Here is a 15,275-nt window from a genome sequence, read left to right as displayed (position 1 = left end):
AGAACTAGGAGCCTTCTTATGCTGATGGGCGGGATGTAAATTGCCAACAGCCACTCTGGAGAAGTGTATGGTGTTTCCTGAAACATCTAAAAAACAAAGCAACAGAGCCTAGGGCACTTCCACTTATGGTCCTATAGCTTAGGGAAATTAAAATCAAAAAGACACAGCCACCACAAAGTTTGGAATGGCTCTGTTTACAAGAACCTCGTTTACGGTACAAGTTCAATATCGCAGAAAGTGAAAAATGGATAAAGAAGTTGTGGTACTTACGTACAATGCAATATCACTCAGCAATGAAATCTATGTCATCAGGCCAGTAGCAGCATAATGAGTGGATTCAGGTACGATGATTCTAAGTGAAATAAGTCACACAGAAAAAGAAACATCATAAGATATCACTAATACACGGAATGTAAACTTGCCTACACAGGAACTGAATTACAAAACAGAATAGGGTCTCAAATGTAGAAAACCAACTTATGCTTGCTTAAGGGGAAAGGTGAGTTGGGGTGCTGCATAAAACCAGAGATTGAAATTAGCACAGATACCTTTCCATAAGCCAAATATGTAATAGACAAGAGCTACTCCTTGCTCAACGAAGTGGACTCAACACCCCATATTAAACGCCTAAGAATATACCTGACTAGTAAGAATCTTAAAACCTATGGATTTATATGTCTCCGAAAGAGAATCAAGCGTGTGTACAGTGGCATAAACGCAGCAGTGATAGGATTGGTGAGGTTCGGTGAGCAAATGCAGACCCTGTGAAGTCATATTGCATGGTACCCATTCCATGGTTCTCAACTCTCCAGGTTTAAGGGATTCTTCCTTCAGCTAAAACATGCATGTGGAACCCAGAGTATGATCCACCGTGTGATCGGGAAATGTGTTCAAATGTGTCTCAGATTTCGTCCCCTGGTACTCGGGTGCAACATTCCAGACACTTTACTAACACTCTCCCCACTTGGAGACTCAGTGCCTTTAACCACCTATTTGGCCCAATTTGCAAATTCTGCTGAAGATGAACAGGAATAGGGAGAACCAATGAGAGACTAGCTGGAGGTGTCTGGACGGGCAAATTTAACTCTCATTTCCCACCAGGAAGAGGAATTAACCAAAGGCTCAGCGAGCCATGCCGGAACCACACTAGGGCCTGAAGCAATCCTGCGGTGTTGCGGCCAGCTCAGAAGAAAGCGAGTTGAAGAAAGGAGCTCAGGGGCACTGTAATTCACACACCTGCAGAGTTATAAATGACAGCTATCGTCCAAAAATATATTGAAGTAAGGCTGCCAAGAGGACTTGAAAGTGGGGCAGAATTGCAGGAAACCGATTTCCGGAGGTAGACTGGAATTGCATGTAAAGCATAGGAAAAGAGGCAGAACGTCCACAATGATGCACTTGGCCAAAAAGGGCGTATGCATTTTTTCCTGAATATATTCAGGAAAAAACGCATACGCCCTTTTTGGCCAACCAAGCAAGCTTGCAAAGGAAATCTGCACTACAATGAAGTCTCACTGCCCCCCGGTCAAAAGGGCCATCTGAAAAAATTGTAAAATCCAGAAAGGCAGGACAGGCCATGGAGAACTAGGAGCCTTCTTATGCTGATGGGCGGGATGTAAATTGCCAACAGCCACTCTGGAGAAGTGTATGGTGTTTCCTGAAACATCTAAAAAACAAAGCAACAGAGCCTAGGGCACTTCCACTTATGGTCCTATAGCCTGGGAAATTAAAATCAAAAAGACACAGCCACCCCAAAGTTTGGAAAGGCTCTGTTTACAAGAACCTCGTTTACGGTACAAGTTCAATATCGCAGAAAGCAAAAAATGGATAAAGAAGTTGTGGTACTTACGTACAATGCCATATCACTCAGCAATGAAATCTATGTCATCAGGCCAGTAGGAGCATAATGAGTGGATTCAGGTACAATGATTCTAAGTGAAATAAGTCACACAGAAAAAGAAACATCATAAGATATCACTAATACACGGAATGTAAACTGGGCTACACAGGAACTGAATTACAAAACAGAATAGGGTCTCAAATGTAGAAAACCAACTTATGCTTGCTTAAGAGGAAAGGTGAGTTGGGGTGCTGCATAAAACCAGAGATTGAAATTAGCACAGATACCTTTCCATAAGCCAAATATGTAATAGACAAGAGCTACTGCTTGCTCAACGAAGTGGACTCAACACCCCATATTAAAGGCCTAAGAATATACCTGACTAGTAAGAATCTTAAAACCTATGGATTTATATGTCTCCGAAAGAGAATCCAGCGTGTGTACAGCGGCATAAACGCAGCAGTGATAGGATTGGTGAGGTTCGGTGAGCAAATGCAGACCCTTTGAAGTCATATTGCATGGTACCCATTCCATCGTTCCCAACTCTCCAGGTTTAAGGGATTCTTCCTTCAGCTAAAAGATGCATGTGGAACCCAGAGTATGATCCACCGTGTAATAGGGAAACGTGTTCAAATGTGTCTCAGTTTTCGTGCCCTGGTACTCGGGTGCAACATTCCAGATGCTTTACTAACACTCTCCCCACTTGGAGAGTCAGTGCCTTTAACCTCCTGTTTGGCCCAGTTTGCAATTTCTGCGGAAAATGAACAGGAATAGGGAGAACCAATGAGAGACTAGCTGGAGGTGTCTGGACGGGCAAATTTAACTCTCATTTCCCACCAGGAAGAGGAATTAACCAAAGGCTCAGCGAGCCATGCCGGAACCACACTAGGGCCTGAAGCAATCCTGCGGTGTTGCGGCCAGCTCACAAGAAAGCGAGTTGAAGAAAGGAGCTCAGGGGCCCTGTAATTCACAAACCTGCAGAGTTATACATGACAGCTATCGTCCAAAAATATATTGAAGTAAGGCTGCCAAGAGGACTTGAAAGCGGGGCAGAATTGCAGGAAACCAATTTCAGGAGGTAGACTGGAATTGCATGTAAAGCATAGGAAAAGAGGCAGAACGTCCACAATGATGCACTTGGCCAAAAAGGGCGTATGCGTTTTTTCCTGAATATATTCAGGAAAAAACGCATACGCACTTTTTGGTCAACCAAGCAAGCTTGCAAAGGAAATCTGCACTACAATGAAGTCTCACTGCCCCCCGGTCAAAAGGGCATTCTGACAAAAGTGTAAAATCTAGAAAGGCAGGACAGGCCATGGAGAACTGGGAGCCTTCTTATGCTGATGGGCGGGATGTAAATTGCAAACAGCCACTCTGGAGAAGTGTATGGTGTTTCCTGAAACATCTAAAAAACAAAGCAACAGAGCCTATGGCACTTCTACTTATGGTCCTATAGCTTAGGGAAATTAAAATCAAAAAGACACAGCCACCCCAAAGTTTGGGACGGCTCTGTTTACAAGAACCTCGTTTACGGTACAAGTTCAATATCGCAGAAAGCGAAAAATGGATAAAGAAGTTGTGGTACTTACGTACAATGCAATATCACTCAGCAATTAAATCTATGTCATCAGGCCAGTAGCAGCATAATGAGTGGATTCAGGTATGATGATTCTAAGTGAAATAAGTCACACAGAAAAAGAAACATCATAAGATATCACTAATACACGGAATGTAAACTTGGCTACACAGGAACTGAATTACAAAACAGAATAGGGTCTCAAATGTAGAAAACCAACTTATGCTTGCTTAAGGGGAAAGGTGAGTTGGGGTGCTGCATAAAACCAGAGATTGAAATTAGCACAGATACCTTTCCATAAGCCAAATATGTAATAGACAAGAGCTACTGCTTGCTCAACGAAGTGGACTCAACACCCCATATTAAACGCCTAAGAATATACCTGACTAGTAAGAATCTTAAAACCTTTGGATTTATATGTCTCCGAAAGAGAATCAAGCGTGTGTACAGCAGCATAAATGCAGCAGTGATAGGATTGGTGAGGTTCGGTGAGCAAATGCAGACCCTTTGAAGTCATATTGCATGGTACCCATTCCATGGTTCTCAACTCTCCAGGTTTAAGGGATTCTTCCTTCAGCTAAAACATGCATGTGGAACCCAGAGTATGATCCACCGTGTGATCGGGAAACGTGTTCAAATGTGTCTCAGTTTTCGTCCCCTGGTACTCGGGTGCAAAATTCCAGACGCTTTACTAACACTCTCCCCACTTGGAGAGTCAGTGCCTTTAACCTCCTGTTTGGCCCAGTTTGCAATTTCTGCGTAAAATGAACAGGAATAGGGAGAACCAATGAGAGACTAGCTGGAGGAGTCTGGACGGGCAAATTTAACTCTCATTTCCCACCAGGAAGAGGAATTAACCAAAGGCTCAGCGAGCCATGCCGGAACCACACTAGGGCCTGAAGCAATCCTGCGGTGTTGCGGCCAGCTCAGAAAAAAGCAAGTTGAAGAAAGGAACTCAGGGGCCCTATAATTCACACACCTGCAGAGTTATAAATGACAGCTATCATCCAAAAATATATTGAAGTAAGGCTGCCAAGAGGACTTGAAACCGGGGCAGAATTGCAGGAAACCGATTTCAGGAGGTAGACTGGAATTGCATGTAAAGCATAGGAAAAGAGGCAGAACGTCCACAATGATGCACTTGGCCAAAAAGGGCGTATGCGTTTTTTCCTGAATATATTCAGGAAAAAACGCATACGCCCTTTTTGGCCAACCAAGCAACATTGCAAAGGAAATCTGCACTACAATGAAGTCTCACTGCCCCCCGGTCAAAAGGGCTATCTGAAAAAAGTGTAAAATCCAGAAAGGCAGGACAGGCCATGGAGAACTGGGAGCCTTCTTATGCTGATGGGCGCGATGTAAATTTCCAACAGCCACTCTGGAGTAGTGTATGGTGTTTCCTGAAACATCTAAAAAACAAAGCAACAGAGCCTAGTGTACTTCCACTTATGGTCCTATAGCTTAGGGAAATTAAATTCAAAAAGACACAGCCACCCCAAAATTGGGGACGGCTCTGTTTACAGGAACCTCATTTACGGTACAAGTTCAATATCACAGAAAGCGAAAAATGGATAAAGAAGTTGTGGTACTAACGTACAATGCAATATCACTCAGAAATGAAATCTATATCATCAGACCCATAGCAGGATAATGAGTGAATTCAGGTACGATGATTCTAAGTGAAATAAGTCAGACAGAAAAAGAAACATCATAAGATATCACTAATACACGGAATGTAAGCTTGGCTACACAGGAACTGAATTACAAAACAGAATAGGGTCTCAAATGTAGAAAACCAACTTATGCTTGCTTAAGGGGAAAGGTGAGTTGGGGTGCTGCATAAAACCAGAGATTGAAATTAACACAGATACCTTTCCATAAGACAAATATGTAATAGACAAGAGCTACTCCTTGCTCAACGAAGTGGACTCAACACCCCATATTAAACGCCTAAGAATATACCTGACTAATAAGAATCTTAAAACCTATGGATTTATATGTCTCCGAAAGAGAATCAAGCGTGTGTACAGCGGCATAAAGGCAGCAGTGAAAGTATTGGTGAGGTTCGGTGAGCAAATGAACACCGTTTGAAGTCATATTGCATGGTACCCATTCCATGGTTCTCAACTCTCCAGGTTTAAGGGATTCTTCCTTCAGCTAAAACATGCATGTGGAACCCAGAGTATGATCCACCGTGTGATCGGGAAACGTGTTCAAATGTGTCTCAGTTTTCGTCCCCTGGTACTTGGGTGCAACATTCCAGACGCTTTACTAACACTCTCCCCACTTGGAGAGTCAGTGCCTTTAACCTCCTGGTTGGCCTAATTTGCAATTTCTGCAGAAAATGAACAGGAATAGGGAGAACCAATGAGAGACTAGCTGGAGGTGTCTGGACGGGCAAATTTAACTCTCATTTCCCACCAGGAAGAGGAATTAAACAAAGGCTCAGCGAGCCATGCTGGAACCACACTAGGGCCTGAAGCAATCCTGCAGTGTTGCGGCCAGCTCACAAGAAAGCGAGTTGAAGAAAGATCTAAGGGGCCTTGTAATTCACAGACCTGCAGAGTTCTAAATGACAGCTATCATCCAAAAATATATTGAAGTAAGGCTGCCAAGAGGACTTGAAAGCGGGGCAGAATTGCAGGAAACCGATTTCAAGAGGTAGACTGGAATTGCATGTAAAGCATAGGAAAAGAGGCAGAACGTCCACAATGATGCACTTGGCCAAAAAGGGCGTATGCGTTTTTTCCTGAATATATTCAGGAAAAAACGTATACGCCCTTTTTGGCCAACCAAGCAAGCTTACAAAGGAAATCTGCACTACAATGAAGTCTCACTGCCCCCGGTCAAAAGGGCATTCTGAAAAAATTGTAAAATCTAGAAAGGCAGGACAGGCCATGGAGAACTGGGAGCCTTCTTATGCTGATGGGTGGGATGTAAATTGCCAACAGCCACTCTGGAGAAGTGTATGGTGTTTCCTGAAACATCTAAAAAACAAAGCAACAGAGCCTAGGGCACTTCCATTTTTGGTCCTATAGATTAGGGAAATTAAAATCAAAAAGACACAGCCACCCCAAAGTTTGGAACGGCTCTGTTTACAAGAACCTCGTTTACGGTTCAAGTTCAATATCGCAGAAAGCGAAAAATGGATAAAGAAGTTGTGGTACTTACGTACAATGCAATATCACTCAGCAATGAAATCTATGTCATCAGGCCAGTAGCAGCATAATGACTGGATTCAGGTACGATGATTCTAAGTGAAATAAGTCACACAGAAAAAGAAACATCGTAAGATATCACTAATACACGGATTGTAAACTTGGCTACACAGGAACTGAATTACAAAACAGAATAGGGTCTCAAATGTAGAAAACCAACTTATGCTTGCTTAAGGGGAAAGGTGAGTTGGGGTGCTGCAGAAAACCAGAGATTGAAATTAGCACAGATACATTTCCATAAGCCAAATATGTAATAGACAAGAGCTACTCCTTGCTCAACGAAGTGGACTCAACACCCCATATTAAACGCCTTAGAATATACCTGACTAGTAAGAATCTTAAAACCTTTGGATTTATATGTCTCCGAAAGAGAACCAAGCGTGTGTACAGCGGCATAAACGCAGCAGTGATAGGATTGGTGAGGTTCGGTGAGCAAATGCAGACCCTTGGAAGTCATATTTCATGGTACCCATTCCATGGTTCTCAACTCTCCAGGTTTAAGGGATTCTTCCTTCAGCTAAAACATGCATGTGGAACCCAGAGTATGATTCACCGTGTGATTGGGAAACGTGTTCAAATGTGTCTCAGATTTCGTCCCCTGGTACTCGGGTGCAACATTCCAGACACTTTACTAACACTCTCCCCACTTGGAGAGTCAGTGCCTTTAACCTCCTGTTTGGCCCAGTTTGCAATTTCTGCGGAAAATGAACAGGAATAGGGAGAACCAATGAGAGACTAGCTGGAGGAGTCTGGACGGGCAAATTTAACTCTCATTTCCCACCAGGAAGAGGAATTAACCAAACGCTCAGCGAGCCATGCCGGAACCACACTAGGGCCTGAAGCAATCCTGCGGTGTTGCGGCCAGCTCACAAGAAAGCGTGTTGAAGAAAGGAGCTCAGGGGCACTGTAATTCACAAACCTGCAGAGTTATAAATTACAGGTATCATCCAAAATTATACTGAAGTAAGGCTGCGAAGAGGACTTGAAAACGGTGCAGAATTGCTGGAAACCGATTTCAGAAGGTACACGGGAGTCGCTCTTAAAGCATAGGAAAAGAGACAGAACTTGGAAAATAATGCACTTGGCAAAAGAGGGCATATGTGTTTTATCCAGAGCTCTCATAACCGAGGGGAGGAGATTCCCAGCAGGCTCCAACTGCCACCTGAAGGCTCACGTTGTCAAGGCAACGTGAGCAAGCCAGGCAGGAGTTACCTCACAGCAGAGGTCCCAGCTCACAGAAGGGTGAGAAAATCAGCCAACATCAGACTCTCACCAGAGGGCCCACATCACCAAGGGGATGGGAACCAGGCAGGAGTGTCTTCACACCAGTGGGGCCACATCATCGAAAGGTGAGGTACTCAGCACATGTGTCCTCAAACCAGAGGACCCACATCACCAAGGGCCTCGGAGTGAGGCAGGCAGGAGTAGCCTCACAACACTGGGCCCATAGAACAAAAAAGTGAGGAATCCAGCAGTTGGAACCTCCCAGCAGGCGGCCCAGAGCACCGAGGCTATGGGATCCAGGCCACAGTGAACTCACAGAAGAGGGCCCATGTCATGAAACTGAGCAACCCAGCCATTGGGACCTCAGAGCAGGAGGCCCACATCCCCATGGGGATATAAATCTGGTAGGAGTGTCCTCGCACCACTGAGAACGTATCAGAAAATTTTGGGAGACCAGCAGTTAGGGCCTGACGCCAGAGGACCCTCATCACCAAGGGAAGGAGGCTCCCAGCAGGCTCCAACTGCCACCAGAGGGCTGACGTCGCCAAGGTGATGTGTGCCAACCAGGCACGAATGACCTCACAGCAGAGGGCCCACCTCAGAGAAGTGTGATGAACCCAGTCAGGATCACACTCGCACCAGAGGGCCCACATCACCAAATGGATTCGAACCAGGCAGGAGTGTCCTCACATGAGTAGGGCCACATCATCTAAAGCTGAGGAACCCAGAACATGTGGCTTCAAACCATAGGACACCCATCATCAAGGGGCTGGGAGTGAGGCAGGCAGGAGGAGCCTCACAAAAGAGGGCCCAAAAATAAGAAAGGTGAGGAGTGACCTCACAGCAGAGGGCCCACCTCACAGAAGGGTGAGGAACACAGCCAGGATCAGACTCTCACCAGAGGGTCCACATCACCAAGGGGATGGGAACAAGGCAGGAGTGTCCCCAAACCAGTGGGACAACATCATCGAAAGGTGAGGATCCCAGCACATGTAGCCTCAAACCAGAGGAACCACATCACTAAGGGGTTCGGAACGAGGCTGGCAGGACCAGCCTCACAACACAGGGTCCATAGAATATAAAAGTTGAGGAATCCAGCAGTTGGAACCTCCCAGCAAGTGGCCCAGAGCACCGAGGCTATGAGATCCAGGCCGCAGTGAACTCACAACAGACGGCCCACATCATGAACCTGTGAGCAGCCCAGCCGTTGGGACCTCAGAACAGAAGGCCCACATCCCCATTGGGATGGGAACCTGGCAGGAGTGGCCTCGCACCACTTAGCACATATCAGAAAATGTTAGGAGCCCAGCAGTTAGGGCCTGACGCCAGGGGGCCCTCATAACTGAGGGGAGGAGACTCCCAGCAGGTTCCAACTGCCAACAGAGGGCCCACGTCTACAAGGAGGCATGCGTCAGCCAGGCAGTAGTGACCTCACAGCAGAGGGCCTATCTCACAGAAGGGTGAGGAACCGAGGCAGGATGAGACTCTCGCCAGAGGGCCCACAACACCAAGGGGATGGAAACCAGTCAGGACTGTCCTCCCACCAGTGGGGCCACATCATCGAAAGGTGAGGAACCCAGCACATGCGGCCTCATATCAGAGGACATACATCACAAAGGGGATGGGAGTGAGGCAGGTAGGAGTAGCCTAAATACAGAGGGCCCAAAGAATAAAAAAGGTGAGGAATCCAGCAGTTGGAACCTCCCAGCAGGCGGCCGAGAGCACAGAAGCTATGGGATGCAGGCAGGAGTGAACTAACACCAGAGAGCCCACATCATGAAACTGTGAGCAACCCAGGCGTTGGGACCTCAGAGCAGAAAGCCCACATCCCCATGGGGATGGGAACCTGACAGGAGTGTCCTGGCATCACTGGGCTCACATCAGAAAACGTGGGGAGCCCAGCAGTTATGGCCTGATGCTAGAGGGCCGTCATCACCGAGGGCAGGAGGCTCCCAGCAGGTTCCATGTGCCAACAGAGGGCCCACGTCGCCAAGGTGATGTGTGCAAGTCAGGCAGGATTGACCTCACAGCAGAGGGCCTACCTCACAGAAGAGTGAGGAACCCAGCCAGGATAAGACTGTCACCAGAAGGCCCACATCACCAAGGGGATGGGAACCAGGCAGGAGTGTCCTCACACCAGTGGGGCCACATCATTGAAAGTTGCGGAACCCAGCACATGTGGCCTCAAACCAGAGGACCCACATCACGAAGGGGTTGCGAGTGAGGCAGGCAGGAGGAGCATCGCAACACAGGACCCATAGAATACAAAAGTTGAGGAATCGAGCAGTTGGAACCTCCCAGCAGGCGGCCCAGAGCACAGAGGCTATGGCATCCAGGCCAGAGTGAACTAACAGCAGAGAGCCCACATCATGAAACTGTGAACAACCCAGCCGTTGGGACTTCAGAGCAGAAGACCCACATCCCAATGGGGATGTGAACCTGGATAGAGTGTCTTCGAACCACTGGGCGCACATCACAAAATGTGGGGAGCCCAGCAGTTAGGGCCTGACGCCAGAGGGCCCTCATCACCAAGGGGAGGAGGCTCCCAGCAGGCTCCAAGTGCCACCGAAGGCTCATGTCCACAAGGCGAGGTGAGCAAGCCAAGCAGGAGTGACCTCACAGCAGACGGCCCACCTCACAGAAGGGTGAGGAACCCAGCCAGGATCAGACTCTCAACAGAGGGCCCACATCACCAAGGGGATGTGAACCAGGCAGGAGTCTCCTAAGACCATTGGTCCCACATCATCGAAAGGTGAGGAACCCAGCACATGTGGCCTCAAACCAGACGACACACATCACGAAGGGGCTGGGAGTGAGGCAGGCAGGAGGATCCTCACAACAGAGGGCCTAAAAAATTAAAAAAGTGAGGAATCCAGCAGTTGGAACCTCCCAGCAGGCGGCCAAGAGCACAGAGGCTATGGGATCCAGGCCACAGTGAACTAACACCAGAGAGCCCACATCATGAAATTGTGATCAACCCAGCCGTTGGAACCTCAGAGCAGAAGGCCCACATCCCCATGGAGATGGGAACCTAAGAGGAGTGCCCGAGCATCACTGGGCTCACTAAGAAAAGTTGGGGAGCCCAGCAGTTAGGGCCTGACGTCAGAGGGCCCTCATCACAGAGGTGAGGAGGCTCCCAGCAGGGTCCAAGTGCCACCAGAGGGCTCATGTTAACAAGGCGAGGTGAGCAAGCCAGGCAAGAGTTACCTGATAGTAGAGGGCCCACCTCACAGATGGGTGAGGAACCCAGCCAGGATCAGACTCTCACCAGAGGGCCCACATCACAAAGGGGATGGGAACCAGTCAGGATTATCCTCACACCAGTGGGGCCTCATCATCTTAAGGTGAGGAACCCAGCACATGTGTCCTCAAACCAGAGGACCCACATCACCAAGGGCCTTGGAGTGAGGCAGGCAGGAGTAGCCTCACAACACAGGGCACATAATATAAAAAACGTGAGGATTCCAGCATTTAGACCTTCCAGCAGGCGGCTCAGAACACCGAGGCTATGGGATCCAGGCCGCAGTGAACTCACAGCAGAGGGCCCACATCATAAAACTGTGAGCAACCCAGGCGTTGGGACCTCAGCGCAGAAGGCCCACATCCCCATGGGAATGGGAACCTGGCTGGAGTGTCCTCGCACCACTGGGCGCACATCAGAAAATGTGGGGAGCCCACCATTTAGGGCCTGATGCCAGAGGGCCGTCATCACCGAGAGGAGGAGGCACCCTGCACGCTCCAACTGCCACCAGAGGGCTCACGTCTCCAAGGTGACGTGTGCCAGCCAGGCAGGAGTGACCTCACAGCAGAGGGCCTACCTCACAGAACGTTGAGGAACCCAGCCAGGATTAGACTCTCGCCAGAGGGCCCACCTCACCAAGGGGATGGGAACCAGGCAGGAGTGTCCTCACACGAGTGGGGCCACATCATCGAAAGGTGAGGAACGCAGCACATGTGGCCTCAAGCCATAGGACAGTCATCACCAAGGGGCTGGCAGTGAGGCAGGCAGGAGGAGCCTCACAACAGAGGGCACATAGAATAAAAAAGTTGAGGAATCCAGCAGTTGGAACCTCCCAGCAGGCGGCTCAGAGCACCGATGATAAGGGATCCTTGCCGGAGTGAACTCACAGCAGAGGGCCCACATCATGGTACTGTGAGCAAGCCAGCCGTTTTGACCTCAGAGCAGAAGGCCCATATCCCCATGGGGATGGGAACCTGGCAAGAGTGTCCTCACTCACTTGGCACACATCAGAAAATGTGGGGAGCCCAGCAGTTATGGCCTAAGGCAAGAGGGCCCTCATCACTGAGGGGAGGAGGATCCCAGCACACTCCAACTGCCACCAGAGGGCCCACGTCGCCAAGGTGACGTGTGCCAGACAGGCATGAATGACCTCACAGCAGAGGGGCCACCTCACAGACGGGTGGGGAACCCAGCCAGGATCAGACTCTCACCTGAGGGCCCACATCAGCAAGGGGATGGGAACCAGTCAGGACTGTCTTCCCTCCAGTGGGGCCACATCATCGAAAGGTGCGGAACCCAGCACATGTGGCCTCAAATCAGAGGACACATATCACAAAGGGAATGGGAGTGAGGCAGGCAGGAGTAGCCTAAAAACAGAGGGCCCAAAGAATAAGAAAGGTGAGGAATCCAGCAGTTGGAACCTCCCAGCAGGTGGCCGAGAGCACAGAAGCTATGGGATGCAGGCAGGAGTGAACTAATAGCAGAGAGCCCACATCATGAAACTGTGAGCAACCCAGGCGTTGGTACCTCAGAGCAGAAGGCCCACATCCCAATGGGGAGGTGAACCTGGCTGGAGTGTCCTCGCACCACTGGGCGCACATCACAAAATGTGGGGAGCCCAGCAGTTAGGGCCTGACGCCAGAGGGCCCTCATCACCGAGGGGAGGAGGCTCCCAGCAGGCTCCAAGTGCCACCAGAGGGCTCATGTCCACAAGGCGAGGTGAGCAAGCCAGGCAGGAGTGACCTCACAGCAGACGGCCCACCTCACAGATGGGTGAGGAACCCAGCCAGGATCAGACTCTCAACAGAGGGCCCACATCACCAAGGGGATGTGAACCAGGCAGGAGTCTCCTAAGACCATTGGTCCCACATCATCGAAAGGTGAGGAACCCAGCACATGTGGCCTCAGACCAGACGACACACATCACGAAGGGGCTGGGAGTGAGGCAGGCAGGAGGATCCTCACAACAGAAGACCCAAAAAATTAAAAAAGTGAGGAATCCAGCAGTTGGAACCTCCCAACAGGTGGCCAAGAGCACAGAGGCTATGGGATCCAGGCCTCTGTGAACTAACACCAGAGAGCCCACATCATGAAAATGTGAACAACCCAGCCGTTGGGACTTCAGAGCAGAAGGCCCACATCCCCATCGAGATGGGATCCTAAGAGGAGTGCCCAAGCATCATTGGGCTCACTAAGAAAAGTTGGTGAGCCCAGCAGTTAGGGCCTGACGCTAGAGGGCCCTCATCACCGAGGGGAGGAGATCCTCAGCACGCTCCTACTGCCACCACATGGCTGACTTCACCAAGGCAATGTGTGCCAGCCATGCAGGAGTGACCTATCAGCAGTGACCTCCCTCACAGAAGGGTGAGGAACACAGCCAGGAACAGACTCTCACCAGGGGGTCCACATAACCACGTAGATGAGAACCAGGCAGGAGTGTCCTCACACTAGTGGGGCCACATCATCGAAAGGTGAGGAACCCAGCAAAGGTAGCCACAAACCAGAGGACCCACATCACCAAGGGGTTGAGAGTGAGGTAGGTGTCTGGACGGGCATATTTAACACTCATTTCCCACCAGGAAGAGGAATTAACCAAAGGCTCAGCGTGCCCTGCCAGAAGCAGATTAGGGCCTGAAGCAGTCTTGCGGGTTTGCGGCCAGCTCACAAGAAAGCGAGTTGAAGAAAGGAGCTCAGGGGCCCTGTAATTCACAAACCTGCAGAGTTATAAATGACAGCTATCGTCCAAAAATATATTGAAGTAAGGCTGCCAAGAGGACTTGAAAGCGGGGCAGAATTTCAGGAAACCGATTTCAGGAGGTAGACTGGATTTGCATTTAAAGCATAGGAAAAGAGGCAGAACATCGACAATGATGCACTTGGCAAAAAAAGGGCGTATGAGTTTGTTCCTGAATATATTCAGGAAAAAACACATACGCCCTTTTTGGCAAACCAAGCAAGCTTGCAATGGAAATCCGAACTACTATGAAGTGTCACTTCCCCCCGGTCTAAAGGGCCATCTGAAAAAAGTGTAAAATCCAGAAAGGCAAGACAGGCCATGGGGAAAAAGGAGCCTTGTTATGCTGATGGGCGGGATGTAAATTGCCAACAGCCACTCTGGAGAAGTGTATGGTGTTTCCTGATACATCTGAAAAACAAAGCAACAGAGTCTAGGGCATTTCCACTTATGGTCCTATAGCTTAGGGAAATTAAAATCAAAAAGACACAGCCACCCCAAAATTTGGGACAGCTCTGTTTACAAGAACCTCGTTTACGGTCCAAGTTCAATATCACAGAGAGCAAAAACTGGATAAAGAAGTTGTGGTACTTATGTACAATGCAATATCACTCAGCAATGAAATCTGTGTCACCAGGCCTGTACCAGCATAATGAGTGGATTGAGGCACGGTGATTCTAAGTGAAATAAGTAACACAGAAAAAGAAACATCATAAGGTATCACTAATGCACGGAATGTAAACTTGGCTACACATGAACTGAATTACAAAACAGAACAGGGTCTCAAGTTTAGAAAACCAACTTATGCTTGCTTAAGGGGAAAGGTGAGTTGGGGTGCTGCATAAAACCAGAGTTTGAAATTAGCACAGATACCGTTCCATAAGCCAAATATGTAATAGACAAGACCTACCCCTTGTTCATCGAAATGGACTCAACAATGAGGTATCACCTCACACCTGTTAGAATGGACATCATCTGAAAATCTACAAACAACAAATGCTGGAAAGGGTGTGGAGAAAAGGAAGCCTCTTCCACTATTGTTGGGAATATAAATTGATACAGTCACTATGGAGAACAATATGGAGTTTCTTAAGAAACTAATAATAGAATTACCATATGATACAGCAATCCCAGTACTGGACATATACCCAGACAAAACCATAAATCAAAAAGAGACATTCACCGTAATGTTCATTGCATCACTATTTACAATATCGAGGTAATGGAAGCAACCTAAATGCCCACAGACAGACGAATGCATAAAGATGTGGTACATATATAAAATGGAATATTACTAAGCCATGAAAGGAATGAAATTGGGTCATTTGTAGAGACGTCGATGGATCTAGAGACTGTCATATAGAGTGAAGTAAGTCAGAAAGAGAAAAACAAATCTTGTATATTCATGCATATATGTGGAACCTAGAAAAACTGTACAGATT

This window comes from Pseudorca crassidens (genome assembly GCF_039906515.1).
Source record: "Pseudorca crassidens isolate mPseCra1 chromosome 1 unlocalized genomic scaffold, mPseCra1.hap1 SUPER_1_unloc_3, whole genome shotgun sequence".
Lineage (NCBI taxonomy): Eukaryota > Metazoa > Chordata > Mammalia > Artiodactyla > Delphinidae > Pseudorca > Pseudorca crassidens.
Note: the sequence above shows the minus strand (reverse complement) of the source record.